Source organism: Lactuca saligna, chromosome 7, assembly GCF_052625555.1.
Source record: "Lactuca saligna cultivar CGN05327 chromosome 7, ASM5262555v1, whole genome shotgun sequence".
Lineage (NCBI taxonomy): Eukaryota > Viridiplantae > Streptophyta > Magnoliopsida > Asterales > Asteraceae > Lactuca > Lactuca saligna.
Window position 1 is genome coordinate 145778550 of NC_136423.1, and position 15982 is coordinate 145794531.

Consider the following 15982-nt stretch of genomic DNA (forward strand, 5'->3'; position numbering starts at 1 on the left):
AGTTCCATATCGAAGACTCATACAATCCCCAAGAGCACAAGCGTAACTCACCGATTGTGCAATCGATGGATAATCTAATTCTCCATAATCCTTCATCACACACCTTTTCTTCTGTAAATACTTCACCCCGGTAGCCGGAATCAGAGCTCCAATGTAAGAACCCCCCCCCCCCCCCCCCCAATGTCATTCAAACTTTCCCGGTTGAATACGTTTCTCATCTTCATCGATTAAACTAAACAAAAAAGCATTAATCGGACCTGTTGTCAATGGCGTCCCTTTATTTCCAGCAATATGACTCATGAACCCTTGCATAAACCTTTGAGCTAATTGATTATTTGCGCTTTGATGTCCATCACTCGGCTACCCAATTTCACCCACTATGATTCCCATATTTGTGAATCCGTTCTTTTGTATGGCCTAGAAGAGGGTATCATAGTTGGCATCGAACATATTTATGTAGGTTGTGCCACCGTCGTTCACCGGAGCTGCGTTTCCATCGAAGAACGCGTATTCCACTGGAAAATTGGATTCGATGTAAAGGCTTATGTAGGGGTAGATGTTGACTGTGAACGAAGATCCATTTTTGTTTTGGAATTTGGTGAGTTGGATAGTCTAATCTCGCAAAATCCTTCATTACGACGAATTGAACGAGCCCTGGATGTATAGTGTGGATGAGGATGAAAGAGGCAATAGGGTTTTAAATAAACTAATTTGGCTAAATTAAAGGGTAGATGATTTAATTAATTATTTACTAAAATTAAATAATACTTGGCCCATGATCGTCGGTGTCTCGTACCAACTGTCGGCATCTCTCCATTTGCTTTTTTCCTGGCGTTTCTTACTTATTGCAATCGCTATTAGCAACAGGTATTTATGCCCTTTTTCCTTATATCCCCTCCTTTACCGGAGACAACAAGTGGATATTCCATTTAAAGAGTTCAAAGATAAAAATCGCTTCCAAATTATCAGTCATTTGGTCAAGGGTTTTTCCTTTTCCCTTTTATTCCTTCAATTATCACCGAGTCAAATCAATAACAAGGCAGAGATGTGCATGAAATGGAAACTCAAGGTGCAAAGAAGTCAAGAGATGAGAACACTCGTCATATGAACAATCTTTTTCACATCATTATTGCATACAATGGAAATTTTAGTACTTCTGTTCCCTTCATAAATCCTTTTATACACATTTTATTTTCAATTGATTGGTATATAATATCTTGATCAATTATGATATCACAGATTTTATGTTAATCAACAGATTTAACTTACATAATAACAATATTTGAAGTGAAATGTGTATCTGATTCTGTATCGCCAAGGTATAAGTTATCTCCCAAGTCCCAAGGATTAACAAGAGTAAATAAAACTCATGTCTACAATTTTGCTTATAAGTTCTTGTAAATCTTATTTATCTTTCTTTTTTCTAAGTTTTGATTTACAAAGACTAGTCATGTAATAGGCAAAGTTCATATGAGTTTTTAATAGTGAGAATATGGGATTCCAATGCAAATTCTAATTACAACTATGATATTAATTGGGTTTCTTGTTGGTATTGCTTTTTTAGATCATCTCAAAGACTCTAACCGAACATCATATCCTATTTTTTTTTGCCACAATTTGGGTGCAAAGTTGCTCTAATCCAACACAAGTTTACAATTAAATTAACTCGAGTCTTTTGTTTATTATTTTCACTTCCCTAAGGCGTATTTTGGTGCATCAAACTAGTTTTATAATCATAAAATGGAACAAATAGTAATACAATTGATTTGATTTTCTTTCAGGCTGCAATATTATCTAAACTCGTGTTGACAAGGAAAACCTAGCATCAAGTGGTTTAGCAAAAATTTTATTGATTTCATCTCACCAAATTGACTAAGAATCACTACCTACTGGAACCTATAGAGGACATCCTTTTTGTTGATGTAGACTTTTTGGTAGTTTGATGTAGCTTGTTATGCCTATGTAATATAAAGTATGAAGTAAATCTCCTGATATTATCATGGTTGATGTGAATGTATGATGCTATTAATTATAATAGCTAATGTTTTCATCTTTGTACCTTTTAATTACAATACTTACAATTTTGGTCCCTAAAATTTGGATTTGGTATTAATTATAAAATGACCCATGTTGTTATAACTTTTACAACTGTAACGTCCCAAAAATAATCAGTAAAAATTTCATTTTTAAATAAGTCAAAATCATTCATTCGTTGTTCCAAAAGACGACCAGAGTCAAAGTATTCTCAATACATTAGAGTAAAATCATAAACAGTTAATGCATAAATAAATCTCTAGGGGATGAAATGCGATCAAGTCGGGCCGTTCCTTTTGAAACCAGAAGTACCTGTAGACATTTTAAACATTGACCGTAAGCACAAAGCTTATTGAGTTCCCAAAAATATCGTATACCATACATACATATCAACTCAGGTCTATTTCACCCCCAGATCTATTTCATCCTCGAGTTTATTTCAACTCAATCTGTATTTTTCAACCGAACGGGTCTATTTCACAACTGGGTCTATTTCACCCTAAATATATTTCAACTAATCGGTAATTTTCAACTGAACGGGTGTATGTCATCCCCGAGTCTATTTCAACTCAATCGATATTTTTCAACCAAATGGGTCTATTTCACCCCACATACATATAGCATACAGGAATGCATGCATAAAACAATATTCACAAAGATAAAAAGCACATATGACACCTAGTGTCCTACATTATTGTGAGAAAACTCACCGCAATCGGTCAACGGATAGATCTCACTCACGAGCCGCTGGTGCTAAAGTCTCTCCCAGTAAACATATCCAAAACCAAACCCTAATTAGCAATTAAGATAAATACACCAACTTATAAAGTCCAAATATCAAGATAAATCCTAATTTGGGAAAAAGCCCACTTTTCCTTTCTATCCTCACCCCTTATAGTTGACCAAAAGTCAAACTGGTTAAAAAGTCAACGATCAACCTTTTGTTGACTTACACGTAGCATACGTCTTAATCAATATAGGGTGTAGAGTCCTATCTAGAAATTGGGAAATAATCAAGCTACGTTGGGCGTAGGCCAAATTACACCCGGCATAATGGATACAGTTTCCAACTTTATCAATTAGGATGGTCCAAACAACCAAGATCTAGTCTTTAAGTCTCAAAAGAAAAAAAATGCATCCTTTTCAGCTTAATCCATTAAGTCCAAGTCTCCAACCTTCAGATCTAAATCAATATGATCATTAGATGGATAAATTTTCCAGCTTTATCGACAACAAGATCACAAACTTTCAAGATCTAAACTTTATGCACTAAAATAACCAAAAATATAAACACAACTTGCATGGCTTAATGAACAACCACCAAAGCATAACTTTCCAAGTCCAATAAGTCCCAAGAGTGTTCCATATAGCTCAGAAGGTGTTGGAGTTGCCTTAACACCCAAAAACTATCAAATATGACAATTAACAAGATCTATGAAACCAATTAGCATGTTTGAAGCTTTTTACTCACAATGGTCTAAGAATGAAGTAACCGTGTTAGATCAATACTTGAACCCTTCTTCTATACACTTTGCTACAACCTTGTTCTTTAAGATTTCACCTTACAATGGAGAAATAAGTTCATAAATAATGACAAGGCTCAAAAAAAGTGGGGGGAGGCTAGGTTTTCTCAAGGAATGATCTTAGGTGATGGAGGCTTGTCATGAGAGGATTTCTCATAAGTTAGATCCCTAAAATAGAGCTCAAAACCGAAGAATTAGGGTTTTGATTTGTCATGATTATGCCTTGTTTAACCTAAGTTATGCCATGCGTCGCTCATTAGAAAAAAGATCCATACTTAGCAAGTTACACCCTACATAACGTGCCTACGCCCTGTGTAGGATAAACCTCCAACTTCCAATTCAACTTCATACAACCATAACTTCTTCATTTCAACTGTGTTTTCGGCGTTCTTTATATGCACGGAAAGGTATTGAAGAGGCCATAATTCTATCTAGCTACTTTTCACTTAATCCATACCAAAACAAAATCCTTAATTCATGAAAGAAGTTTGAAACATCAGTTTTCTCATTTTACCCTTTGACTCTAAAACAAAAACCAAGGGCTTGGATCACATAGCCAATATTATCAACATCCAATAGGGTCTAAACCCCATTCCCTTGAAGCCCATGGCCTTTACTTGGTCCATTTATTACTTATAATCCCGAAATAAGAAACTTCTAGAAACAAGATGTCATAACTCTGCCCCACTTAAAACTGGATTTCGTCCTCGAAATCCATCTTGGTTAGGATATATGAAAGAACGCCAACATATTCCATAATCTTCCTCTAACCATTTCGAAATCAAGGCATCTTATAAAGAAAACCCGAGAGACCACTCGGAAACCTACAACTACCAATAAACAACCCAATAACTTGAAAACACTTAACCGCAAATACAATGTTTGTCTCCCTAATTGTATATTCTAACTTCTAGAGAAAACCAATCAAAATGAGAACTCTCAGAACTACAACTACAAACCATCTCCCTCAATATACTCCCTAAAACCGAGAACCCATCAGTCTAAAATTCAGAAACCATACCCTATGATTAATTATCATCCAATCGTCGTACCTACCCCTAGTTCCCCTGAATAGGAACACCACCAAACTATGCTGAAAGAGTACTCAAAACATACTAATCATGAATTTCACCCAATCATAAATCTGGAAATTATGCCCAAAAACCTTTAATACATAATTGGCTTCCTGATAAGTCATCACCAATCTGCTGCTCCCATGACAATAATTATGGTTAATCCAAAAATCTCATGTTGCATCCAAATCCCTCATCAGCTCAAGTGTACATCCACCTGACAAAACACTTGGGAAATATATAGCAAACTTCATGAATCTAGATTTCAGAACCGATACCCAAAATTTGTAACCAAACTTCTAATAAACATTCTTCCAGCAAACGGGGTTCATAATGAAAGAATTTGACAAGATACTTCTGATGCACAACTAATACTCCCAACAAACTTTTACTGTCCACATGATCCAATCTAACTGGTCACCGAGTCTCCTAACTCCCAACAATGCATTAACACCCAAACATTCCAATAAGACTAACAATTTGAGACTTAAGAGTTTCAATAAAATGACTATTGAGTCCCACCCATATGAATAATATAGCCTCTGGTTCATGATACGTCGTGACACCTTCTAACCACTAAAACGATAAGCTCACGGTACTACGCTGATGTTACCGTTATTCCATCACTAGCATGAAGATTGACGACCAGCACCACATGGGCATAAAGATACATAACCATCACCTTACCAAATTGTTGGAACCAAATCAACATCCCTCTCAATACTAACCAAACACTATATAAGCCATACTATTCCATAACACACAATTCCTTTCACAGACAGGCTACTACCAACGCAAAATCATACGAAAACATGGTGAGACACAACCGAAGAATAAGATCGGTTATCGTACTCTTGTTCTAATTCAAAGGTTATAACCTAAATATGAAACATGCCTATAATTGGAAGAAAGTGCACATTTTCTATATTTTTTAGTCCATATAAACCCCCCCACGATAATATATAATAAACTTACCACAATACACACCTTTAAGAGAGCCCAAAACCAACAATGGATCTACTGCATTGCTTTTTCCTCACAACCTTACCCAACGGGTGAAGTACCAATAGATCTAACGAAATGACGAACCTCATTTGTTTACAAAAACATCCTCTTAAATGACTGAAACAAGCTTGTACCCCTTGACTGAAACTGAACATATTCTACCAATACGTAACTAGATTGATAAAACTTCCAAATTTATCCAGAAATGTTGATAAGACTCTGGTCAGATCAATCCATATACCAAACTTGTCGGCACGACATGCCAAATTCTCTGTAGATTCAAAGCCACCCTTGAAAAACTAAACAATGCCGTTCCGACATCCGAACTCCCAATAACCAATGACAACTGCTAAACCCGAGCCCTCTATGAACAACACTTCCATAACGAACAATTGAGGGTACATATACCTAGTAAACAAAAGGTAAAATGTACATATTTTGACTAGGTTTTCACATCCATTGAAATTCAACTAATATAGCTCGAACCTTTCGAAGAACCTTAGCCATTGACGATGAATGAAATGGCCAACGAACCAGAATGCACTGAAAAATAATCCATGAGCCAATACATTACTGAACAAAATCCATGTGGAACTAAACCTATCAAACTTTGAAGTTGATTTACCGATCAACAGCTTCCCATCCTAGACTATCGTTAACAATCTATACAACGATCTAACAAACCCCTTAACAACCGATACTCAACCTAAGCAACCCAAATGCCTCTTGGTCTATTCATCTACATCTCAAAATGAATCATTGGCAGCAACAAGCTCCTTGTCCAACAACTTCCTTCCATGAAGACAACTCATGAATTCCTAAGCATATACATCTAATGGAAACTTGTTCCGCACCCCCAAATTTACCAAATCTTTAACCAAAGTCTTGGATACCCGGACCACAGATCCCTATGACCCATTTTTCTAAAGCCATAAGCTCTTCCAAGTTGATGATTCTCTAAACAGAATACCCCGTTCTCCCCTACTTAGTGTTCGAACTACCACTAACTGGCATTGCAAATAAACCAAAAATCAAACGGAGTCAATCAGATACATAACATCCTTGACCCTTGGAATGTATAACCCACGGCAAGATGATCTTCCAGATAACGAACAAGCAAACTCAAAGAGATTCTGAATCTTAGATGGAGACCATAGAAACTTCCCAATCATAACTGCCTTTAACATCAAGAATCCCTTGCAGATGCAAAAGCGATAATTCTAACAGTCTATTCATAGCATCGATTCTTTATCTAGAAACAAATAGACTACCATACACCTCGCCTATAAATCCCTAAGAAACAATTCATTGTGAGCATTCTTCAAAAATACATGAAGCATTATTTTCTTAGTCAGGATAAATCACAGACAACAAAGGTTGTCATTCCCTGTTCACCTCGCTTGATTACATGAAAAAAATCAATTAGCACCTGATGTAACTAAATTCAAAGAAAGGAAACCCTTGATATCATCTTACAGATTCCATACCATAAGAATGCCCTTGTGCATTCCCATACTGCCATACTTGCTGTCAAAACTAAAACCATATAGCCCTGTGTTGGGTCTATATCCCGACTATGAAAATCTCATGTCTGCTCTTTCTTTCCTCCGAATATGAAAAGCTAGAAGGACATAACACCCATCATAGATAGTGAAATCCCAATTTGTGTGCCAATCACCCAACCTCCAGTTACAATCCTCGAGCTGATCATCATAATCGCTTCCTTCTTGAGTACCACGAATCAACTGAAACTACCACAAGGAAGGTGATAGACACCTCAAAATCAACTAACTCATCTCGGTCTGCACCATTCGAATCTAAACTGACATGGCCACTAAGGCCCAAACAATTATTAGGACCATCCTCAGCATGGATAACCGTAACCAATAAATAAATAAACATACTACAAAGAATCATGGTGCTAAACCGTACAATCCACCCTCAATTAGCTCCTTAGAATCCTCGAAATTTACCTCGATTCGAGTACAGATCTTAGGCTTTTACTAGTACAGGCTCAATACAACCTTCCATACCTATTCTTAATTTCCTCAAGAATCATTCAGGATCCTCTAAGTAACTACTCATGTCCACCTCCTTCCAATCCAATAACATATACTTGCTCCCAAATGGTTACACACCATTAAACAACACACTAGTTCCTCTAAGGCAATTTCTGGTCTCTCCTAGGATTCCCACCTCACCATGCCATCAACTACTGAAGAACCCCTACTAATATTTGTTGATACATGAAAAGTGATCCTTTAACAATTTGAGATAAAGAATTTCCGAAGTGAGTAGTCTTCCAAAATAAAGTTAATTCTGAAGTGAATCTCTGTCCTAGATGCATCTTTTATTATTTGATGTTTTGAGTCTATAATGTGCATTTAATGCTCCTAGTCATATTTTGTTCTTTAGATATTGTTTGATCATGTAGTAAATGGGACAAGATCAATACAAGCGACCGTGTCAATTTGTTGATCTTCAAATGTCTTTTATTCCATGCACTTTATCATATTTGTCTTATTGTTACTCTTTGTCTATTTAAGGAGTTGTAATCTTAGTATTATGTACGCATGAGAGTGCACCATTCTATTTCATATCAACACCAAGAATCATTCAGTTAAATCATTCTCTCTATCATTCTTATTGTTCTTGAATCTCTTTACAATGTTCATACTTATTTTATACATCTTTGAGCACTATGTTGAACTTCTATTTTCGAGACAAGACTGGTTTACCAAAATTAACTGGACTTTTATTATTAGTAACAAACATTAATCTTAAGTTAATTCAAAATTTGAGTTCTCAAACCTTTTCCATGTAGATATTTTTGATTTAACAATTGGTATCATAGCCTAAGTGGTTATCCTTTGAAGCCATAAGAACATATTATAGTTGATTAAAGATTACCTTGGTATCTAAATCAACACTGTGTTCAGGATAAAAGTTCTTTCATATACCACTTCAGCTTTAATATATTAACTTTAATGGTTGCTTCTAATCAATCTCAACAAATGTATTCAATTCAAATAGCAAATAGCAAATAGCAAATAGCATTGGTTTCCTAATGTGTGCCCTATTTCTAGTTGTTGAAGAGTATGATCACTGAAAAGTTAGAATGGAGAGAATTTTGCTTGGTAAGGAAGAAGGTGAAGAGGTATGGAGATCAGTGAAACAAGGTACTCATGTTCCCATAAGACAAATGATTAGAGATAATGTCTTTACCCTCATAGGTCAAGATGAAGTACGACCAACACCACTAACTGTAACCGACATTAAGAAGCTTCATGCAAATCAAATTGATTTATTAGAAATGGTGTTTGGTGTTCCTCCTTCTCACTTTGAGCACATAAAGTTGTGAAAATATGCCTAAGAGATTTGGATACACTTCAAGACTTGTTCGAATGGTCCAAGATCATGAAGGATAAGTGTTTGAAATCAGTTGTAAATAACTTTGACACCTTCACTAAAGTCCTAGTGAATCTATAGCCTCTGCATCAAATCGGTACATGATCATTATAAACAACATGGCATCACATGGAGTAGTCCGATCTCTACTCGAGTACAATCTGAAATTCATCAACAGCCATGGAAAGGGATGGGAAAATTTTAAGTCTTGGCTTCAAAGTAATGGATCTCTGAAGAAACTGAAGCTCTATCAATTATTTAACGAACTGCAAGGTCATGAATCCAACGTAGCTCAAACATTGAGAGAACTTCTAGGAGTTCCTCTTGCATTACTAAGCTCCATCAATCCACTGTTTTTGAACCCATATATTTTGGATCCTTTTTAGATCCATCCTACATGTTCTATCTGTTCAACCTACACGACCCACTCAACATGTTGTGTGACAACCCGATATTTCGACTATATGTAATGACCTAAAAAATCAAGTATTGTAGCTACTTTTGAAATAATGAAATTAACTTCGAAAATAAAATGTGCAAAAGTCTCTATAGGAATGTCTATTATGCTAGATAATGTGTCAAGGTTTATAGAAATACTAAGAACACTAAAATCCGAGTTATAACGAAGAAGTTATGACCATTCTAAGATTTCCGACAAAACCGGCAACACCGATTAAACGAAAAACGCAAAGTTTCAATTCAATAGTTTTTAGCCTTAAGTATCTAAATGAAAGTTGTAGATAACATTAAACCGTGATCGTACATAAAAAGAACGTCCAAATCTGACTTCGTATGAGGAAGTTATGATTTTTCCAAGATTCAGGTATAGCAGTAGACAACTAAAAACTCGAAATAGAGCTCGAGAGACTTTTGACCAAAACAACCTAAATGAGAATCTAAGGTCTCGACATTATTAGCGCAACGGCGAAAAGTCTGACGAAAACGGACATCGGATGAAGAAGTTATAGATTTTTAACGGATTTTTCGTGTCCCGGCCCGTTAAAAATTAATAATTAAAAATAAATTCAAAATTAGCCGATGAAGTCTAAACGAGAGTTGTAGATCATTTTTTCAGCTACACGTGCATATAAAGAAGGTCGAAAACGGAGCTCGTACTCGAAAGTTATGGATTTTACAATTTCGGGGTCCAAAATCTGAGGCTGTCAGGCTTTGCCACGACATGGCACAGCTTTGCCGCGACCCGACAAGTGACTGAGGGCGTCCCATAAATGGAAGAGGATAGAATTTCTCCCCACGACGTGGAACACCTTTTTCCATGACGTGGCACTCAAAAATCACCCCTGTAAATACAACTCTTGGGGTGTCGGGTTTAGGTGCTCCATTCTTCCATCTCTCGTGCTGAAACTCTATGGTTAAGCTCGCAAAGCCCTCTCGAAGACCCGGTTTTTACACTCAAGTTCAAAAGGAAGGATTCTATGCTCTTGAGACTCCCTAGATTCCTGAGAATCCCAAGAAAATCGACTTTCACAAGACGAAGTTTTGCTCGATTTTCATCTCGCTTTCTCCGACCTTTCCAGTGAGTTCATACCCCTATAATTCACACTTTTAAATGTTTTATAAATACTTTTATATGCTTTTAAGAGGGGGGGGGGGTGGAATACAAGTAAAACACCTGATTATTATTGTGTGTTATATAAAGTTTCATTATACGCTTTTTATCAACAGAATCATATGTGATTTATAACTATTATAAGGAAACTTTCTTGTGCAAATTATACCGCGATAACATCTTATCTTTTGAAATAAGAAATGATTTATGTATTTATGTAAATCAGACACTCTGCTTATACTATATTTATGTGTGTCAGTTTTGGCACTACAAAGATTATACTTTTCATCACAAATGAGCATTTTCACTAGGGATTTTATACAAACGAAACATACTTTTAAGAAACTATAATAGGTATAGGTTTACGAGAATACTACGAACTTTTACATACTGGAAATACTATTTTAAGAAGTTACTATCATGTACAAGAACAAACGAATATTTTCACACGTAAATCTGTTTTATACTAAGTTTTGTGAGACATTAAACTTCACTTACGTTCGAGTACACATTTCAAGTCTTGTATTATATACTAGAATCCCTTGGAGGGGGAGCATGGTGTTTGTGTATAGTTCTATACAGGATTGACAACCCCACGCCCTGACTGTTAGCTACAGTACACCATTTGGGGTGACAAACGTCAGAACATTCCAACGCCTGAAGAACGTTGTGTATAGGCATTCCTTGTCAATAGCATGGTTATAAAACTCACATAGAGAATTAAAAACACATTGATTTACGGGGGTTTTCAGATATAATGAGGGTTTTATACGTACATAAGTTCATTTATTTTATGCATGAAAAACCCAATTGTGATATAAGTTTGGAACTTCTAATCACTACTCATAAATGGGAAAGCATCAACTGTTTTTACATGTATTGTTCTTGATTTAAAACTACTTTTACACCAGTAGGAAATATCGGATTTTCTAGAGACTAACAAACAAAAACGAACCATTTCATTTTCATACAAATACTATCATTAAATGTTTATGAAACTCACCAGCTTAAATGCTGATCTACTCTTTCAAAACTACTCGTATGTCCTAGGGACTCAGTAATTACAGGTACTAAACAACTTTTGAAGAAGGAACGCTGCGACCCTAGTTTAAATTCATATTTTGGCATCATATTGTAATTGGTGTTGAACATGTACTCTTTTAAACAGTGTAAACTTTCAGTTATATATATGATGGTTGTATTGCTTTCTTTACTATGTATTCACTTGTTACGTTACCACATGAAGTCATCCGCCCCCGAACGTTTCCGCCGTTCCGGTTTGGGGGTGTGACAAATTGGTATCAGAGCAATGTTTATAGTGAACTAAGTATATCGAACCTCATAAGATATACAAACTATAAATGCTTAGGGACTCAAAGTCTCTGACAAAAGGTTTTCACACTTAAAATCCTTATTTTATTTAAATAGATTATTTTATGTCATGAAAATACAAAATACATGCATACAACGACATATTTTCACGATGAGAACTATACAAAAAGTATGAAGACGAGTTGGACACTACGATTATTTCTCGAGATATGTAATCAAATTTGGGACGAATATAGCCCGATCAACTATATTTATCCGAAATTAGACTTGATGGGTTTTGGTCATAAGACATCCTATGTGTTCATACAAACCCTAATGCTTGGATCTAGGTTTCTCTATTGTACATGCTTTGAATCCAAGACTATAAACCCTAATTCTAGCATGTAAGTAATCATATTAACATGTAATTAGGTTTAGAACATACCTTAATTGTTATGTAGCAATAACAATCCCAAATCTCCTTGAATTTGCTTTGGAAGGCTTAGAGTCACAAGTGTCACTCCTCTAATGGCTTACAAACACCATAAGCAAGTGGAGAAGGTATAAAGAGAGAGGTGAAAGGTTAGAATTCGTATCTAGGACCTCTTGGGAAGGGATTTTCGAATTCATGACCCTATGGGTGTTTATATAGGTGTAGAGATAGGGTTTCAGTCATTATCCTTATCTAGTTGATTATCCATTAAGCATCCAATAAGATAATCCTTGAATCCTTATCATACTCGAATTCTAAGGCTTTCCAACCTTAAATTCGTCCACCATATAAATAAGATAATCCTTACCTTATTTTGTAACTATCACATAATTACAAATCAGCCCCTCTAGTTTAATTAATTACATTTGATCACAAAACTAATTCTTAATTAATTATTGACCAATATTAATTAAACAAATATGATTTCTCCTTTAATATATTATTCCTATAACATATTAATAAATCATATTATCCTTTCTCTCTTTATTCATTTCTCCAATCAAGTTGCTTTGGTGAAGGCAACCCAAAAGGACTATGCACCATTGGGTCAAGTACATACCAAAATAGTTATGGACTTAGACACTAATCCAACAGTCTCCCACTTGGATAAGTCTAACAACTATTCTACGTATGACTTCAGATCCTGGTCTGCAATCGTAGCTTTTCAAAGCCGCTGTCAACTCTGATCATATCAGATACGCGTGTCCTTAGATAAGGGATCATATATTCCTCCATTCTAGATATCGTATGAGATATGATTTCAAATCATTCTCTTTGTACTATATCTCGATTTCCGATTTATTACGACAGACTAATTGAACAAATCAAATTAGCCCTAGCCCGGCCGAGCATTTACGTATGTCATCACTAAACCATCGAGGGGCCCAAAGATATCGCTTTTATCCTACATTGGATAAAAGGAACGGATAAACTTTGATACAATGTTTGCTTGCACTCACTAACCAAATCACACACAACAATATGTTTTATAACACCAAGTTACTGGTGCGTTTACATATTATCAATGTGCAACCGATTCGCAAGATACAACTCACACATCTCGGTTTCAAGAATATATGATGTTATCGTCTCACTAATCACTCGTAATACAATTCATGGAGTGATCCAAGTGAGCGTGGGTTTAATCCAATGCTCAAATCATATTCATAAGCACTCATGAACGTTGCAGCAAACATTTGCTTATGTCTAATACTCTTCTAGACAATCCACACACCAATTCACGACAGTCTTCATTCATATCTACTTCCAACATATGAACGACTGTGGCCCTTTTGAATAATTCGATTATTCTTAATAAACTCAATTATTCTGGAAGTCAAAACATGCAAGGTGAAACACAAGAATAATACTAATCCCATAAGGCCTCAAACCTTTGAGTATAAACAAAACACGTTTTATTTATCACCATATTGATTACTCATTATTTGTCGTTTCGGGTAATCAACTTCTTATTTGAATTCCAACACTTGTCCCATGCTCCTAGCATGCACACAATGTTTACTTATGGTTCTTACTTTTGTGAAATAGACAAATTTAACACGTTTCCAATCATTCTCATTTTACAACTCCAAATCCATTTTCTTAAGTGTAAGAATATCAAATTCTTGTTACTTATAGAATCTACTAGATTCTAACACTTTATGCAACGATCCTTTTGTAATGTCACTGCACCAAAGTCTCAAAGACTATTGCCAATGATATTACAAAGTCCTCTATCGGAGATTGTTACAAGACAATTCCTTAGATATGATGTCTCTCACTCAAAGTACATTCCTTTGAACATCCTTTTGCATAAAAGTTTCTAATCTAGTCATAGATTTTCAATATTTACTTCCCAATATGGACACGCTTCCATATTTTCCATATGACAACTCATTTCTTAATATAATCTTATCTATTCGTAATGATGTCGATATTGTCCATCCAATATGGAAACATTTCCATAATTTCCAATACTATACTTCCAACTACTCACAAGCGACCAATCCTCGTCGAACTTTGGATTGTCCTTTGATAGTTGTTTAATTATTTTAGTCAAAACCAATTCTAGTCCCTTTTCCCTCTAAATGCACTAGACATTTGGAAAATTTTAGAATGGTAAAACATTAAATCATTTGCAATCGATCCTATACTCGAAGCGTATGGGACACGATGCATAATGTTTTAGTTGCTATGTTCTCAAAATTCGAATTGTGAAGAGGAATGCCGCAATCATAATCGAAACTTTAAGAACACACTATGTACCCTTGACTAAATTTATTAACATCCCACAACCTAATCCTTTAGATTTGTTTTAGTTGCTATGTTCTCAAACTTTGAATTGTGAAGAGGAATGCCGTAATCATAATCGAAACTTTAAGAACACACTATGTACCCTTGACTAAATTTATTAACATTCCACAACCTAATCCTTTAGATTTGAAATGAAGCATAATATTCTCTCCCTTAATTATAGCAAAACAACTATACAACCCTTACAACTTTGCAAAGTATGACTCTTGTTTTCTATAATTAATATTGCCAACTATGCAATACGTGCCTTAATAATCATACAATCATAACATTTATGCTCCCACTATCATGATGATTATTATAAAACATAACACTTATGCTCCCACTAGCTTCGACATGTATTCATAAACATCTTAACTTTCAGAAAGACAATACCTATTGAATTTCTTAAGTCCATGTTTCTAATACTTAGTGCTTTGATAATCTTTTATCAAGGCTTCTTGAACTTATACACCTTTGCCTTAGATAGTTCATATGTGTGTCTAAACAATTAAGACTAATTGCCAAACCTCACAATTCAAATTATGGAAAGGGATGCCGTAACCATGATCGAATTCAAGAATACAATTTTACAATCACTATCTTTTAAAATCTTTCTTAGTGAAAGCATTTTCTCACAATCATTTTCATGAAGGAGGAAATCTTATGACACTTAGATTTAAACGGTGTATGTGTTCCTATCCATGTGAATTTGTTAAAACCAAAGTTTACGACAAATTCAAACTCATATGGATCGAACTTCCTTAATCTTGATTTCTTGCCTTATGGTAGCACAACTGCCCACCACGTTTTCCAAGTAGTTAAGCAGCTCACCTTTTCCTATCAATGTACTTTCCATTGATCAAGGTCCTTGCCTTTTATGCATTCATAGGACTCACATGCATAATTAACTCGATTGGATTGGCACAGAAACAAAATAATGTCTTCACGATAGGTTGTAAACCTCAACTCGTGTGCTAGTGATAATCAATAAGGTTTATTTGATTTGTTCTTGAAACCTTTCAAGACCATTAAGACTCCCACTGACTCCTTGACATATAAGATTCTCTTGTCAATAAACATTTGTTGACAACCAAATATTCAAGAGTTAGTGTAGCTTTTATCAAAACACTTCATAAAATGGTCTTAGTTGGTCTTTGTCTTATCCAAGACATCACAACTTTCCATAATTGATGAATGTTATAAACCTTCTTAATACTATTCATTCAATGTCACAATCTTGACTTTAAGACTTGTTTTGGAACGAAGTATG